Source organism: Palaemon carinicauda, chromosome 17 (genome assembly GCF_036898095.1).
Source record: "Palaemon carinicauda isolate YSFRI2023 chromosome 17, ASM3689809v2, whole genome shotgun sequence".
Classification (NCBI taxonomy): Eukaryota; Metazoa; Arthropoda; class Malacostraca; order Decapoda; family Palaemonidae; genus Palaemon; species Palaemon carinicauda.
In genome coordinates, this window is record NC_090741.1 from 33,665,782 (window position 1) to 33,680,781 (window position 15,000).

At 33.9% G+C, this 15,000-nt stretch overlaps 1 long non-coding RNA gene across 1 annotated transcript in view; it reads left to right on the top strand.

The window, feature by feature from the left end:
* The window catches only part of LOC137656022 (uncharacterized), a 110,514-nt gene that overhangs the window by 77,047 nt on the left and 18,467 nt on the right, over nt 1-15,000 (top strand). The window contains exon 2 of the long non-coding RNA XR_011046913.1: nt 8,457-8,604. This is a non-coding gene — a long non-coding RNA (uncharacterized lncRNA). The remainder of the gene's footprint in view (nt 1-8,456; nt 8,605-15,000) is intronic.

Here is a 15,000-nt window from a genome sequence, read left to right on the forward strand (position 1 = left end):
TATTTTCTTTTTAACATCTTCCTTTTATTAGCAATTTTTACAATCTCGTCTATTTCCACCATCATTCTTTCTCTCTCTTTGATTCCTCTTTACTTTTTTCTTTCATCGTCTTCCTTCTTTTTTTTCCATTTCTTCCCCCCTCCCAGAACTTCCACAACTCTTTCATCCTCTGATTGGTAATATCTTACCCCAGCTTCCCCTCCACAATCTACCCCACTCCTTGACCCCCCCCTACAATCTACCCCACTTCTAGACCCCCCTTACAATCTACCCCACCTCTTGACCCCCTTCACCTGCAATTTTCCCTGATAAAGTTCCCTTTATCTGCTGTTTCATTTCCAGGATCAGTTATAGACCAATTCATTGCTGTGTCTTTCCTACGACTCGGATTATAAATGCTTTTATTTTGACATTGATATTAATTTTCTATAAAGTGTATTACATGCTTTATAATGCCGTATTTTATAGTATTCTTATTAAATTAATTTCTGGAGTATATGAAAAGTTTGACTACAGTTGTATATGATATCGGTGTAATATTACCTAACCATTTCTCTTAGTAACTTACTTCAGTTCCATCAGAGAAGGGACGCTATCATAAAAAAAAATGCAAATGGAAAAGTCCTGTGGCAAGTAAAGGCGATTTTATATCCTATTTTTTTTTTCCTCGCCGGTCAATTAATGTCTCTAAACTTCACGTATAGTTCAAGTTTAGATTCTCTGACTTCTTTTGTTGCTGCGTGTGTGAGTCCTAAAATGATCATTGGAGTTCTGCCAGGCGACGTCCAAGATATATTAAAAGCCACTTAGAAAATATGAAGGAGAGTCTCTGTCTGCCACAGTAGAGGAAAACCTTCCCTCTTTTCGGATAGGATAATGATGCATTTTATTACTCCGGCTTAGTCCACGCAGTTTGCTGTCAAAGAAACGGGTTTATAGAAGAAATGTTTATAGAGGGAAAAAAGTATAAGCGAGAAAAAAGAAAACTTTGGGAAAATCCTCAGAGGCCTTCAGCTCTAATTGGCAATGGAAGAGAAGAAGAAGTTGAAGAAGAAGAGGAAGAAGAAACCTGCTGACGCAAGAGTACGCAGTGTTACCAGAAACGCGAGGATGAAAGAGGTGACTAAACCTGCTCTCACAGACCGAAGGGAAATACAGCAGCGTTCGGTAAACTTAAAAATAAGTTTCTCCTTTCCTCCCCTTTTTTCCTATCCAAAGATTTCTAGTTCCATTATTTTTCTTCGGACCCCTTCAAGTGGCAGCTGGTTGTGTAGCGTCACAGCAGCAGCAGTTAGAAACATTTATTTTCCAACTTTGCCCGTCCGGTAATGTTGGAAGTCTCGTGGCAAACTTGTGGCAACACTGAAAGTTTAAATGAACACGACTCGTAACAGCAGTGGCTGCCTCCCGTGTTTTCTCATCCTTGTACGCAGATTGGTGGTGTCTCTGCCAAAGGAGTTGGCCCAGTTTGGTCTCTGGGGTGATTCCTTAAGATATTTGAGACCTGATGGTGGAAAGAAGCTGTTGGTTATCCTTTTGTTTGCATTGGTGTTGTTTGCGTAGCAGATATATCAAGGGAAGAACAATAAAAATAATCTTTTAAGTTTACATGTTATTGGTGAACCGAGAGGGAAGGAAAATATAGACATGTTTTTAAAATAGCATTTATTATTTTTTGTTTTCCTCATCCATCGATCATGTGCATAAATGTTTGCTATACTTTATTGCATAGGATAGACAGGATTTTGAAAATTACATTATTATAGGTTCCAAGACTCCAAAGATCAATAATTCGAGTATTGGGACGTAAATGGATATCTGCGAGCTTATTATTAGTAAATGGTCACAAATTTGGTTGTCACAACACAAATAAATGAAAATAGCAAAGAAACAGGAGACATTACGGATGAAGGTTGAATGATCTTAGATATATTACGTTAGGATAGGTTATGTTATGTTAGGTTAGGATAAAAGTTGAAATGAAAATTAGGATTTCACTCAAGTTAGTCTACATTGCCCTTTGTAGAATGACCAAGAAATAGGTGGGAAGGATCAAGGAGATATGATGTATTAGAAACATTAAGTGTATCCTTTTAGCTCGGAAACATTTCCTACTAGCTGATTGGTTAGGATTATTTTGTCCTACCAATCAGCTAGTAGGAAACTTTTCCGAGCTAAAAGGGCACCCCTGCTATTCAGTGCTAATGCGCATTAAAAGAATTGAGTAGGCTATAGTGTAATGAGTAAAATTTCATAATTATTTTTATATTTCTTAAATTCTATGAATATTTCATAAAGGTAATTAGGTGATATTAAGATAATCAGGTTTGTGACTCTTAAGAAAGTGACTCATCTTAAATGGAGAATAAAGAGAGGTTTGCTCAAAGAAAACCTAAAGTAAATTGAAATGAATAGAAAGAAAGTTGAGAGGAAGCTCAGAAGCAAAGACGCTCGCAGGAGTAATCTAGAACATTCTAGAATAATCTGAAAATATTTTTTGCTTCAAAGAGCTCAAAAATTGAATATATATATATATATATATATATATATATATATGTTTCATGTGTGGGTTGGCAAAAGGATGTTTCCAAATAAAAAAAAAATCATTGATCAGAGACGGTGAAGGAAAAATCCTTTGTTTTCGAAGCCCAAAAATACAATAAAAAAGAAGCTGTATTTATTATTATTTCTAACATATGCAGCACAGAGGTCTCAGACATGTCCATCCACTCCTGTCTATTTATGGTCTTTCAATTAATGTCCATCTATTGTCTGTCATTTTCATTAAATGTCCTGCCCATGTCAATTTATTTTTCTTACAAGTTGTTAGAATATCCTCTACTTTAGTTTGCTCTCCTATCCATGTTGCATTTCTGTCTCTTATTGTTATTCCCATCATTATTCTTCCAATAGCTCTTTGAGTTGTGACTAGCCTATGTTCTAAAGCTTTAGTAAGGCTCTAAGTTTTTAGTGCATAAGTTAATACCGTTAGGACCATCTGATTAAGTACATTTTTTTCTTAAAAACAGTGGCATTGTGTGTGTATGGTTGCGTGTATATATATATATATATATATATATAGATAAGTATAGACACACATATATTAGATAGATAGATTGATAGATAGGTGTGTGTGCGTGCGCGCGTGTAAGGAATTACGAAATATGCATAAATATAACAATGAAGCAACACTACCTTTTGTACATTGAATTGTGATATGGTTGTTAAAGTCTTTTTCAAACGACCCTGACTTGCAATGTGTGTTTGTGGCTAGTTAGTTCATAACAGTGTTGTCAGCCTGGATCTGCCTAAGGAGTCAACTGCAACCATTGCCCGTCCCTCTCTGGGCCTACCGTGGGTAGAGAACAGTTTTTTTTTCAGTATGTATTTACCTGGTCAGATCAGACAAGGACATATTCCCTTCAGAATGATACAATCGAAATCATTTTGTTTTTGGTGAAAGTACCGTTGATAAAGTCAAGCTTTTTGTCATTTTTTTTATTCCTCTGGGTAAGAGAAGCCCATTTTAGATTAGGAACAGGAAATTTTGTATTTACTGCAGCCGGGAGGGAAAGTGCTTCATTAAAAAATCTTGTGTGGATCAGCCTCATGCAAGGGCAAGGATGGGGTACCTTCTGAAACTTTTATTTTTGTTGCTGACATGACTCATCCATCATCTTTAGTTTGACCTAATGGTTTCCACGCTGGATATGCAGACAGAAAACCATTTCTTTTACGTCGCAGATTTTTTCAAAGGCAACAGGACATATGAAACTGATGCTTTTCATAAACTTTGCCTTTGTCAGACTCCTACAAAAAGCATATTTGATTCAGGTAACGTTAATTGTTTCAATGTGGAAAAATTGGAAAAGTTTAAAAACACGAGTTCTCGTATTCTTTCGTTCTTTGTGAAGTGACCAGAAGAATCTTTTAACTGGTTAGATTTATGATAAATGTTCTCAGCCAATGACATTGAAGTTCATCATGATTGGCCAAACAGAGGTTACAGATCAAATGCATTGGCCAATCAGGAGTAAGGTTAGAGATTGATAGATAATAGATGTGTGTAATTACCGCCTTGAAAAGGAAAAGAAAATACAATTATTTCTTATAATACATATTATTCTGGGTAAAATGGACCGAGCAGGGCCTGATCTGGAATATACTTAGTTCCACATGAAATTTTAAGTTTAATTGATCCTTTGAAGATAAAAAGAGAAATAGTGAGAATTCTTCACCTAATGATTAAGGGTAAGTAAGGCTGATAAAAAGGATGACTTACTGGGTTAGCGTTGCAATAGAATTTATAACCATTGTGGGTTTGAATTTCATTGAAGAAGGAGAATTTGTTTATTTCAGTAAAAACAGGTTCCTAAAACATGATGTCGAGATGTTGACTGTTATTATTATTATTATTATTATTATTATTATTATTATTATTATTATTATTATTAGGTCAGGGCCAACCTCACTAGGTTGGTTTGCTGTGAGCGATCATACTAAAGTCTCCTACCATCACCAATCCGCACTGGCCGTGGTGATGAAAACTGGCCAGACCCCAGACATGAATAAGGATATGTGTGAGGCCTTTGTCCTGCAATGGAAGAGAAACTGGTGCATTTGTTGTTTATATATATATATATATATATACTATATATATATGTATATATATACATATATATATATATATATATATGTATATATATATATATATATATATGTATATATATATATATATATATGTATATTTATATATATATATATATATATATCTAGCTGCTAAACATTCAATCCATTGAATTTGGAATATTATTCACCTTAATAAACAGCCCCTTCACCTTATCATCTCTCACAATTCTATCATCATTCTTACTCTTCCCAAATTAAAATGAGAGAGAGAGAGAGAGAGAGAGAGAGAGAGAGAGAGAGAGAGAGAGACCTTCCTCTCTCGTCTCTTTACTCTGGCGAACTTGTCCCGTGTTGACTCCAGGTGTCTCTTCGACAGGTAAATAACGATTTGGATTCGAGGTGTTGAAGAGCAAAGGTCAACAACAGTCAGGTCAACTTTCTTGGGGGAAAGTTTCCTTGAGATCGGTTGTTTGTGTTGCCATCAACTTTGGTTGTTGTTCTATGGGAGTTTGGAGGGTATTCTATGGAATATGTGTAAGTAACGGGAAAATAAGCCAGTCATCTCTATCTTGAGCTTTTGAATCAATACTTCTCTATTCATCCTCTCATACTTCACGCTTCATAGTCCTCAGCCATGTAGGCCTGGGTCTTCCAACTCTTCTAGTACCTAGTGGAGCTCAGTTGAAATTTTGGTGAACTAATCTCTCACCTTGATCTCATCCACATATGACACACTCGCATAATCTCTCTTATAATGTAATTTCTAATCCTCTCCTGCCATTTACCAATATGGAATTTGTGAATCACTTTTGATAAAAACACCATACCCTTCTCAATTCCATTCGCAAATCCTGAAAGTTTTTCTCATTTATTCTCCCTTTGTCTTCTATTCGTAAGTCCCTTGGTGCTGCATTATTACAGATAGGTTAAACAAAAGACGAATGGATTGAATTACCAAACTAATGATAAAGAAATATGATATTCACTGGAGGGAAAATTGAGAAATGGCAACTCTAGATTTCCTTGGTTGTAAAAGTAAACAGACAATGAAAAAAAAACATGCATAACCACTCATCCTGCTCCCACAAGGAAGATGAAACACTAACATTTCACAATGGAATGAAAATGAAACTGAAAATGCAGTTTGTAACTGGGAAAAAAAAAAAAAACATCAAGTTAAAATATCTGGAAAACGTTGACAACGACCATTGCTTAATAAGTAAAAATGTTGCGCGGAGATTAGGAAGAATTTTACAAACCATTTTTTCATCCAGAAACTCAATGAGCGAATTTCGTTTTTGTTTCACGAACATTTTGTTTTTTCTATGCTTATTTTGACTTAGGTTTGTGGTTATTGTTTAATCTTATATACTTATTTATATTATTTTTACTTTAATTTTTCTCCTTAAAGAATCTCTTTTCACTTATGACCTTTTGTTCCGCGAAACTTCCTTAATAGCTAATTATTATTATCATTATTATTATTATTATTATTATTATTATTATTATTATTATTATTATTAGTTAAGCTACAACCCTAGTTGGAAAAGCCGGAAGCTGTATACCCAAGGGCTCCAACACAATAAGAATGTTGACTTGTTTTCAGTAATAGTACCAATAGAGATATATCTATAATAATTCACCTGAGAGAAAAGAAAACAGGAATAGAAGAAAAAACACAATAAACTCCGGAAAACGAAACAAATGCAAAAGGAGGAGAGACAGAGTGAGGCTAATGAGAGACGAGCAGTCCAAGAAGTGATTGAAGAGATGAAGCAAGTCACTCATTAGTCTGTTGAAGGAACCGAGATAGAAGCACCAGATTTTATTAAAAGGGGAAGAGAGATTCAGCAACTCTATAGTTAATTCAATGATAAAGTGGAAACAATACCTCTAGAATTGATTAAAGGTTGGAAACAGTAACTGTAGAGCTTATTAAAAGGGTGGAAATAATATTTCTAGAATTCATTAAAGGTTGGAAAAGGTAGCTCTAGAATACCTTAAAAAGACAGAAAAAAATAGCTTAAAAATTTACTAAAGGGGTAGAAACTAGAAAGTCAGAAAATAAAAAGAATAAAGATATACAGACAATGTGACTAGCAACGAATTTACAAAGCATAAGGGATAATGAGAGAAAAAGGCATCAAAATATTTATTAGTTATCTTTATAACAGATAAAATGTTTGATCTTTTATTTTGATTATCATGAAATATAGACAGAAATTATAGCCATTGTATCAAATAGGTTCAATGAGATTATTATTATTATTATTATTATTATTATTATTATTAGGTAAGCTACAACCCTAGTTGGGAAAGCAGGATGTTATAAGCCCAAGCGCTCCAACAAGGAAAAATAACCCAGTTAGAAAAAGAAGTATATAAACTTCAAGAACAAAAGATGTAGACAATACGAAAGAAACATTTTCTGTAATATTATATGAGAAATAGTTATTTCAAAAACTAGAGACTAAAAAGAAAAAATCCTTATAAGTCTCTATTTATAGTTTATATATGAAAGATATATTTTAATGTTGTTACTGTTCTTAAGATATTTCATTTTAATAGTTCATCATTTCTCTTGTAGTTTGTCTTTTTCCTTATTTCCTTTCCTCACTTGGTTATATTTGCTGTAGGGGCCCTTGGGCTTATAACATCTAGCTTCTCCAACTAGGCTTCTAGCTTAGGTAATAATAATAATAATAATAATAATAATGATGATGATGATTATTATTAGAATGAATCCTAAAGAAACGAATATAAATGGCGCTGAAAAAAAATACTTTTTTCCTCTATTTTTTTTTTTTCATAAATTTTCATAAATTCAAACTTGTTGTCAGTTGTGAATTCTGCAAAAGTGAGGTAAATTGTCCCGCCGGATGCTCATAAATTGTGGTTTATTCTTCGTAGACTGGATTTTTCTTATGGAAAAGTGTGAAAAAGGTGGAATAAATGTTGTGTGGTTATATTATGCATTCGAAGAGTTCTTTTATAATATCTTACGCACAGTTTATATTTTTTTATTGCATATATATATATATATTATATATATATATATATATATAGCCTATATATATAAATATATATGTATATATATATATATATATATCATATATATATATATATATATATACACACATATATATATACACTTCATATATAAATATCTATGTGTATATATACATATTTTTATAAGTGATATATATATATATATATATATACTGTATATTTATACATTTACTTATATATATATATATATATATATACATATATATATATATATATATACATATATATATATATATATATATATATTCACACACACACACACATATATATATACAATATTATATATATATATATGTATATATATATATATATATATATAAATGTCTCTGTGTATATATACATATATTTATAAGTAATATATATATATATATATATATACATTTATATATAAATATATATGTACATATTTATATATATATATATATATATATACACACATATATGTATGTATATATATATATATATATATATTTATATATATATATATATATATATACATATATAGTGTGTGTGTGTATGTTTTTTTGTGTGTGTGGGTGTAATGTAATACCTAGGGAAAATATAAGGCAAAAGGTATCACCAAAACCCACCACATCCTCATTCCCATATCTTCTTTTAATAGGCAAATCAATATCTCCATCTGGATCAGACAAACGTCAACCCTCCAAGTTTCTTGAATAGAAATATCACTTTTGTTGTCCGTTCATCTTCATCGATGCATTGAAAAAAAAAAACTAAAGTTCTCTTTTTATTTACAGGTGGTCCGTCATGTCCATCATTTGGAGTCCTTTCCTCATTTTGCTGATGTCAGCAAAGGCAATCGCAGCTGCTCAGGTCACGGAAGGTTCTCCTTTCTGTAGGCTTACTGGCAGCCATCTTGATTGCCACTTCAAGAACTATGATGATGTGAGTATTCACTTATGATTATTTATTCTATTGATATCAAGACTTTGCCAAACGTTCCATTACTTGTATAACCTTCTACTATTTTTCTTATTATTACCTCCTTCGACGAAGTTGGGAGGAGAGAATGTTTTCGCCCCTGTTTGTCCGTTTGTTTGTTTGTGAACAACTTCCTGGCCATAATTCTACTCATAGAATAGTGAATCTTTCAGGGTTTAATTGTTATGATAAAACGTGGAAGTGATGCAATTTTGAAAGCCTTAGGTCAAAGTTCAAGGTCAAGGTCGAGCAAAAGGTCGACCGAATTAACCTTAACCTTAACCTCAAGTTCACACATGGTTGTCACACAGATCTCAAAGACGCCTATGATTTAAATTGATTCCAGGAAAGGCAATCTGGTTTCTAGAAATAAGCTGCCGTGGCGGACGTCTGCACTCTCAGAGTGCGTTTGTAGTTATATTATTATTATTACTATTACTATTATTATTACTATTATTAGATTATGTAGCATACTCAAAAGGCCTTACAATTTGGCACAGTCTATCACGCATATCAAACATATCTTAGATATTTTGAATGTGCAAATTTGCTTACTAGAATGCATGAAATATCACATGAGGTTGTACTCAAGATAAATAGAAGAAAGACAAGGGGATGAGAACGGAATGTGCAAGGGAAGAGGAAATATCATTGGAAGGAGAAAGAATTAAAGAGGTGGAATTATTTAAATATTTAGTAACGATAATCTCTAATATAGGGCCTTTATAATTTGAGTTTAATTACAGATTGAAAAAAACAAATCAGATAATGGATACGTTCAGTAAAATTTGGAAATCAAATTGCCTGAAATTACATATAAAAATCAGGCTATAATAAGTTTAGTGACATAGGTGAGACAATGAAACAATATCCAACAGATTTTGTTCATTTGATAACAAAGCTCTCAGAAGAATATTGGGAGGTAATTGGCAGGACAGGATTAGAAATTAAACTATAAGAGAGCTTACGCGAGTGCCATATGTGGATGAGATCATGGTGAGGGGTAGATGGAGATGGTTTGGGCATGCGCTTCGCACTCCCCATGAGAGATTAATTCACCAAACTTTCAACTGGGCTCCACAAGCCAATAAGAGATCTGGAAGACCCGGGCCTACATGGCTGAGGACTATGAAACGTGAAGTAGGAGATAATAAATGGGGAAGTATTGATTTAAAAGCTCAATATGGAGACGACTGGTGAAATCTAACCGAGGCCCTTTGCGTCAATAGGTGTAGTAGTAGATGATAATAATAAGCAGAAAAAGTGTCTTGAATCTGCCTGGAATGGATTCTAACTGGGGTTGTAGCTTGGCTAGTAATAATAATAATAAAAAAAAAAAAAATAATAATAATAATAATAATAATAATAATACTTTGACGGCTGCTTTTCTGGTCCCATACAGCACCTCTTATTTCGAGGTTCCATACTTCTGGCATCAGAGGTTCTTTGACCTCTTATTCAAGGTCCCATACTTCTAGCATCAGAGGTTCTTTGACCTCTTATACAAGGTTCCATACTTCTAGCATCAGAGGTTCTTCGACCTCTTATTCAAGGTTCCATACTTCTAGCATCAGAGGTTCTTCGACCTCTTATACAAGGTTCCATACTTCTAGCATCAGAGGTTCTTCGACCTCTTATACAAGGTTCCATACTTCTAGCATCAGAGGTTCTTCGACCTCTTATACAAGGTTCCATACTTCTAGCATCAGAGGTTCTTCGACCTCTTATACAAGGTTCCATACTTCTAGCATCAGAGGTTCTTCGACCTCTTATACAAGGTTCCATACTTCTAGCATCAGAGGTTCTTCGACCTCTTATACAAGGTTCCATACTTCTAGCATCAGAGGTTCTTCGACCTCTTATTCAAGGTTCCATACTTCTAGCATCAGAGGTTCTTCGACCTCTTATTCAAGGTCCCATACTTCTAGCATCAGAGGTTCTTTGACCTCTTATACAAGGTTCCATACTTCTAGCATCAGAGGTTCTTTGACCTCTTATTCCGAGGTTCCATACTTCTAGCATCAGAGGTTCTTTGACCTCTTATTTCAAGGTTCCATACTTCTAGCATCAGAGGTTCTTTGACCTCTTATTCAAGGTTCCATACTTCTAGCATCAGAGGTTCTTTGACCTCTTATTCAAGGTTCCATACTTCTAGCATCAGAGGTTCTTTGACCTCTTATTCAAGGTTCCATACTTCTAGCATCAGAGGTTCTTTGACCTCTTATTCAAGGTTCCATACTTCTAGCATCAGAGGTTCTTTGACCTCTTATTCAAGGTTCCATACTTCTAGCATCAGAGGTTCTTTGACCTCTTATTCAAGGTTCCATACTTCTAGCATCAGAGGTTCTTTGACCTCTTATTCAAGGTTCCATACTTCTAGCATCAGAGGTTCTTTGACCTCTTATTTCAAAGGTTCCATACTTCTAGCATCAGAGGTTCTTTGACCTCTTATTCAAGGTCGCATACTTCTAGCATCAGAGGTTCTTTGACCTCTTATTTCAAGGTGCCATACTTCTAGCATTATTGTTTTTTTTTACCTCTTATTTCTATGGTGCCATACTTCTAGCATTAGGGAATCTTTGACCTCTTATTTCAAGGTGCCATACTTCTAGCATTAAAGGTTTTTACCTCTTATTTTCAGGTTCCTTACTTCTAGCATTAGAGTTTCATAGACCTCTTATTTTGAGGTGCCATACTTCTAGCATTAGAAGGTTTTTTGACTGCTTATTTCGAGGTGTCACACTTCTAGCATTAAAGGTTCTTTGACCTCTCTTTTTGAGGTGCCATACTTCTAGCATTAGAGGTTCTTTGACCTCTTATTCGAGGTGTCATACTTCTATCATTAGGTTCTTTGACTTCTTATTTCGAGCTGCCTACTTCTAGCATTAGAGGTTCTTTGACCTCTTATTTCTAGGTGCCATTGAGGTGCCATACTTTTAGCATTAGAGGTTCTTTGACCTCTTATTTCTAGCTGCTTTACTTCTAGCATTAGAGGTTCTTTGACCTCTTATTTTGAGGTGTCACACTTCTAGCATTGGAGGTTCTTTGACCTCTTATTTCGAGGTGTCACACTTCTAGCATTAGAGGTTCTTTGACCTCTTATTTTGAGGTGTCACACTTCTAGCATTAGAGGTTCTTTGATCACTTATTTCTATGTGCCATACTTCTATCATTAGCGTTTCTTTGACCTCCAATTTTAAGGTGCCACACTTTTAGCATTAGAGATTCTTTGACCTCTTATTTCGAGCTGCTTTGCTTCTAACATTAGAGGTTCTTTAACCTCTTATTTTGAGGTGTCACACTTCTAGTATGGAGGTTTTTTGACCTCTTATTTCGAGGTGTCACACCTCTAGCATTAGAGGTACTTTAACCTCTTATTTTGAGGTACCATACTCATAGCATTAGACGGTCTTTGACCTCTATTTTTGTGCCATACTTCTAGTATTAAAGGTCCTATGACTATTATTTTAAGTGCCTTACCTCTAACATTAAAAGCTCTTTGACCAATGTTTTTAGCATTAGAAACTATTTGACCTTTTCGTTGAAAGGCTTTTCGTCGTTGTTCTCTGCTGTCTCTTTTATATATATATATATATATATATATATATATATATATATATATATATATATATATATATATATATATATATATATGATCAGCGCCCAAGCCCCCACTCCACCCAAGCTAGGACCAAAGAGGGTCATACTGCTGATTACTCAAAGAAGTTTTGCCTGTAGCCAAATTTTGTCTCGTGCAAAACTTACAAAAATAAACTGTAAATTTATTAATTGTCAATTTTACTATTAAAGTAGATGATCGATTTTTTTTACCGGAAAATGACTTTCCAATTTACGAAGAAATACATTGATGATTAGTTCACCAAACGTTTAACTGTACTCCATAAGGCACTAGAAGAGTTGTAAGACCCAGGCCTACATGGCTGAGGACTTTGAAGCATGATATAGGAGATGATGAATGGAGAAGTATTGAATTAAAAGCTCAAGATAGAGACGACTGGCGAAATCTAATCATGGCCCTTTGCGTTAATAGGCGTAGGGGGAGATGATGATGATGACAGAGAGATAGAGAGAGAGAGAGAGATTACAGCGAGTTGATTGGTTCACTATGATAAGAATTCAATTGAACAGTACAAAAGGGCGGCCATTTGTGAATTAATCATTGAAGAGCTTTGTTAAAAAATAAATAGTTAAAATATTTGTTTTCATTTCTGTGGCGTAATTGACTGTTGATCATAGTCTTTAGATTTCAAATTTTACAATTTATTTTTTATAGCGTTTGTTTATTAGAAATTTACTCTGGTAACATGACTATTACTATAGTAATGATAATGAGTCTACATGCGTTATGATGATAATGAAGTAGAGGAGAAGGAAAAGGATAAGAAAGAGTTGATGATGGGAAGAGAGAGAGAGAGAGAGAGAGAGAGAGAGAGAGAGAGAGAGAGAGAGAGAGAGAGAGAGAGAGAGATTCAACACCAGACCAAAGAAAGCCTGTTGCTGTTTTGCTGGATAACCGGGGGACGTCAGTGACAGGATACTCTCTTTCTATCCTGTCCTGTCTGGGAACCCCAAACCGAGAGGTAGTCCTGAATCGGAAGACACCCAAGAGGAAGGATCCTCAACGGAGTCGATTTCTTGGGGCTTGACCCGAAGCAGGACTCTCGGAAACCCGAGCCTCTTAACTTTAGGTTATCCAGGCCTCTGCAGACATCACTGCCATTACTCATCACAAAATCTTTTCCATATCAACAAGCTTCAATATTTTATGCAAAGTTTATTCATTTATTTGATATATTTATAATATTTGATAAGAGTCGATAATTATCAATTAAGATGTTCTTGAAATATCAAGAACATCTAAATTGTAACCACATGAAAATTTTAAATGATTTTTTTTTTTATCAAATAAATCATTAGTGTTATGGCTTAAAAGGTACAAAGAGCCTGTGATGTCATCAGGCCAAAAATCCTATTCCTAAAGAACACATTCCTAAACATTATGATGTTTTCATTGTTGTGAATTCTTAGGATAAACTTGATTCCGTTATTTCAATCAAATAAAATTAAAGAAATAGAAATAATTGATATTGGGCTCAAGATCACAAATCCACTGATATGTGTACGTGACTCCACCCAACCAAATTGTTTCTCTTAGTCCCTTTGGACTAATTTTAACCTACAAATATTGTTTATGAATACAAATGTTGATATTTTATATAAATGTTCTTGGAAACACAAGTTAATTAAGATTGCATTTTATAAAAGAGAAGTCTTTTAATACCAATATTCCTGCTCTAAACATTGGTGGTATTTTCCATTCAACAACTTCAACCGAAGCTCTAATTTCTTTACTTGCTACTGAAAGTGAAGATTTTGGAAAGCAAGATTAAAGAAAGGAGGAAGGAATGGAGAAATAGTGTAAGACTGAAAAGAATAAAGTAAAAAAACAATTATCGTAACAGAATAATTTTATGTGGGATAAATTAAAGGCTCAAAAGGATTGGCTCCGAATTAAAATTCCTCTCAGACTTTCCGGGTATCGAAGGTTGTCCAGCCTTTCCCTTTTCGTTATCTTTATCCTTTACCTTTTCTCTTTTTATCATCTCTATTTATACCATTTATTTAAACTCCTCCAGGGAATAATAGCTATTAGTCGTCTATCGGTCAAAATCTTCTTAGAGTGTTTGTTACAGCTGGTGACTAAGTAGGCCTACATATAAAAACGCTCTTGTGTAAACAGAGAGAAGAAAGGATTGGCAGGACTTCAACTTCATCTGAATTCTATGGTTTTTTTTAACATGAGTGAAGTCCCAATATCATAAGCTTAACTTCCATTCAAAATTACCCTTTCCATCTGAATAGTTTTGTTTGTGCGTTCGTCTGTCCAATTAAACACTTGATGAAACTTCACTTTTAGCCCTAAGGAATATATAGGTATACAGTGTTTTCATTTCTTTTTAAAAGTATAAGATTGAATCAGCGATCTCTTCCTATGGAATTTTTTCATATAAACATCTAAACGTATAAATTTCTGTATGTAAAAATATTTTATTTCCATCTATTAATTTATATAAATAATAGATTAAAAAAAATTATGAATGATCAAATATTTTTTTTATGATGGGATAATTTTCAACATCGACATTTCTCCTTCCTATGTGAACATTGCCTGTAGCAAGAGCCTGGGTTGTCATAATGCCAGCTATCTCATTATAAAGAAGTTCTCATTTATAAACGATATTATGTTTTCATTGTACTAATTCTAAGTTAGAACTGAATTCAGTTATTTCAGTCACATTCGAATAACGACAGAAATAATTGATATTGGAAATAAGAGAA